This window comes from Ruditapes philippinarum, unplaced genomic scaffold, assembly GCF_026571515.1.
Source record: "Ruditapes philippinarum isolate M1 unplaced genomic scaffold, ASM2657151v2 ctg2382_1_1_1_1, whole genome shotgun sequence".
NCBI lineage: Eukaryota > Metazoa > Mollusca > Bivalvia > Venerida > Veneridae > Ruditapes > Ruditapes philippinarum.
In genome coordinates this window covers 55,957-59,796 of record NW_026862552.1, presented here as the reverse complement: position 1 = coordinate 59,796, position 3,840 = coordinate 55,957, and the positions used below count along the sequence as shown (strand labels likewise).

General features: G+C 28.7%; 1 long non-coding RNA gene across 1 annotated transcript; it reads right to left on the bottom strand.

Annotated features, from left to right (window-relative positions):
* Positions 1 to 312: 312 nt before the first annotated feature.
* Positions 313 to 3,317, bottom strand: LOC132719415 (uncharacterized). Its single transcript, XR_009624221.1, has 2 exons — positions 3,082 to 3,317; positions 313 to 1,370 (listed from the first exon to the last, which is right to left on the bottom strand). It is a non-coding gene; the product is annotated as an uncharacterized LOC132719415 (long non-coding RNA).
* Between the last annotated feature and the right edge of the window lie 523 nt (positions 3,318 to 3,840).

Below are 3,840 nucleotides of genomic sequence, written 5' to 3'. Positions count from 1 at the left end.
CAAGTCGCAATTGTTGATATCTATAATAATAAAACTGATCCATACGATTAAATATTATGTTTGCAACAAATGATTTTCAAACGTGATCAAACACGTGATCATTTGTCAATTTAAGAAATTATAGAAATCTTTATTTTTAGTATAAAACCGGAAGTCTGTCTACAACACAAAAGAAAATCTCCAATGCAAAAATAACGACTTATGACTGGAAATAATCTTACAATTACGAAAAACCAAATATATCCCTTTGAAGAAATATTCAATGACAAACATTTGAGAGTTATATTTTATTTCAAGAAAGAAAATAAAAAATCAACCATAGCAGAACAAAGTAAAACAACTATGAAAAACAGCAACAAAGCTAATAGACAAATCGTGTGCAATCTTTAAGTTTTAACCAAACTGATTGTGATAGTGCAAAAAATGTATTGGGACCCTGATCATCTTGTATAATAAGATAAAAATCGTCGGTTCGAGCAAGACAATGTTCTCTGAAGTACTGGTTTAAAGCAGCATGCCTCCAGATTTATGCAAATTATCATGAAAATTTTGAAAAATTATTTTAAAGTACTATATTTTGAAGTGAACAAAGAAAGTAATTTACATATTGCAAACGGCTTGTACAATCCACTTCAATTACCCAAAGAGGTCAAAATATGCGAAAATAGCCCTTACTGCGTTAGTAACGCAGTAGAAATATGGTGATAAATATTACAAAATTAGTCTTCAATCGCACACAACATGTGAACTATGACTTTAATTTTGAATCCTTTTACGTTTCTTAAAACTTTAGGACATTTTGTTCAAGTTTGATTGTCTTGAAATATTGTGGCTCATCTGGAGGTATGCAGCTTCAACCCTATCTTTCGTTCACGCATTTTTAAATGTTTCTTTGTTGATCGCCCTTGCTCCGAATCTGTATGAGTATTTATCTTTGCTAATATGAATCACATAATTAAAGCGAGTCTGCTATTTTCATGTAATTTTGTTGTGATTATTGCTTCCGATGGATCACTTTGTTTCCATTTTTTTATCTTTCAGTAGTATGGTTGCATATTGATTCAAATGTACCTTTCAACTAAGGTGTTTCGAGAAATTTGCTTAAAAGTAAAAGAATAGATAAACTAAGTAAGTAAAAAGAGAGGAAAGTGTAATATTACAACAATAATTTTTCTCGGTCATTTATCTTTCCGATCCGATTCCATTCTTTCTCAGAAACATTACATCCTACTTCCTTGCATGTTTGAATTTGAACCCTTGTTTGAATGCTTGTTTGAAGCGCTTCTGTCGGTCATCCATGTACCCGAAGTCGTCACCGTTTGCATAGCCTGCATTGTAATCATCCGCCATATCATCAAGTTCCAAATAATCTGAAACAAATTAGAAATGTTCGAATAAGTACAAGGTCTAAAGAGCAACTATCAAAAAGAGGTATACGTTACGGAACTAGTACGAAAAACAAATGAAGATTTAAAGGAATTTCAACCAAAGGCGATTTACAACTCCGTATCACTATCAGCTGATTCTTAAGTGAGCTATACAATTTAAATGGTCGGACAAAAGAAAGAGATATTGTCTTTATCACATATATTATTAATCAATCAGTCAATCTTTATTCAGGAATCGGCATAAATATGCTTTTGGCCATGACATAATAACTTATGAATCTATACAATAATAATTCAAACGGTTAATCAAACACATAACACATCAACATTGCAATACAATGTTGATAAATAAACAATTAAACATCGTTTGCCTGTGCAAATTCATTGTTTTTGAATAGTTTTACTACAGTTATTCACTAGCGTAACAAATTTATTAAGTAAAGGCCAAGATGTTAAATGTTTCTGAAGTCATTCTTTTCTGATATCATTATATTTTGAAATGATATTCAGATTCGACCAGTTTCAGATAACAAAATGAACATAAGTTTTTATTTATCTCTATATTATTAATCTACCAGCTTCAATTGCAAAATGTGAAGGCAAACGAAATTAAGTTAACTGCATTCTACAATATATCATTAATAATATCATTTAGATATGGTGCAAATTCTTAGTTTAATCCAAAACTTAACGGAATATTCAATATCTAATAGATAACGGGAATCTTCCGATTTCTACTTCATGTAATGCAGCAGCATCTAACACCCAGTATAATTTTACAAAACTATATATGTTACTTATCTATCTTTTAATAATTTTATATTCCCGAAAGTTAAGAACCATACATGAAAATTGGAACAACAAGTCTATCAAACAATTCTAATTTGATTTTTAAATCAATGCCTTTCCTCTTAATAATTAAAAAATAAATTAGTCATGGCTTTTAGCGCCTAGTCACACAAAAAAAACTCCGAAGATTTCCTGTATTAATAAGTTTTATACATAAATAAAAAACAACCTGTCCACGTCTTCAATAATTTCATTTATAATAAACCATTTAAAATCATGTCTTGTTTTCTTTTTTTCAAATACATTTATTTTTTGTCTTACATTTATTTTTATTTTCCATCTGACTGGATACAAGTAAAAACTATCAAATACAGCTTGTAAACTATGTTCATGTGTCTATCAGTTGTAAAGAAAATGCCATATCATCGGCAAATTGCAACCGATGAAATTTGCAATAAGTCATTATCTTTCAAATTATCAAAATCTGGTGAATCGCTTACAGCATTAACAAAAAGTGTAAACAGCAAAGGTGAGAGTGGTTCCCATTGTTTTAAACCAAGTAACATTCACAAATTTACACCTTATACTAATATCAACTAACGTTGTACACAATGAATTACTGTACATGTACAAGTTAATTCATATATTACTTAAAAAAAACTTAAAACAATTAAGAAAACAAATGAAACATTATTTATAATTTTATAATTAGAATAAAACCGCGTGTGTCGATTATCAGTTTTCTTAACCTGTATAACAGTTATAGGTACCAAACCATCAAAGATGCAAAAAATTAACAAAACAAAAAAACAACAAAAAAAAAACAAAACAAAAAACAACAACAACAAAAATAAAATACACACCATTGTTCTTTTAAGGTAAAATTTATTAAAAACTTACTTACCGTCGGGTAGTGCCTTGAAACGTTTTTGAAATTTTGTAATCGGTCGCCATGCAAATATTTGCGTAACGGCCAACAAAAGCACGAAGCACACTGTTGTGTTCATTTTGAGTAACTCAAACCAGTTCTAATTTCAGACTGAGTATAGCTACATATGATTTTATCTCAAATATATAGTATTTTGATGATATCTAATGGGACGTTAAATTATTCATTTCTTAATTAACAGTAATGGGGCCTTTTTGAAATATCCACAGGGATAATAAAAATGAAATTGATACATATTTTCCTCTTTATTTTACACAAATATAACTCGTTACACTTACTTTTTTTAATTTACATAGTTTACGTTCTGGTTCAAACTCATTTCGTTACTTTCATTATTTATTACTTAATGGACAGCAAAAGACCTCATAAATGAGTACTAGGACATAAAAAAATGAAATTCACTTTACACATTTATAATTTAAGATCAATTAGGTTTATTTTTACGTAAACGGAATGGTCCATAAATTATAAATCAAACTCACACTGTTATTGCTTTAGGCAATTAGCAACTATATTGGAATATCGCATGAAATATAAATTTTTATATTTATTATAGTAAGTTATGAAACTTTTTATGACTTTTTATTACCTTTGCTGTAATTGCATGTTAGAAAATAATTTTATATATGAATATTTTACTAAAAGTGACATTATGCCAATTCAAAGATATAAAATGAGTGAACATATGAAAGTTAAAATAAGTTTATATTTTGC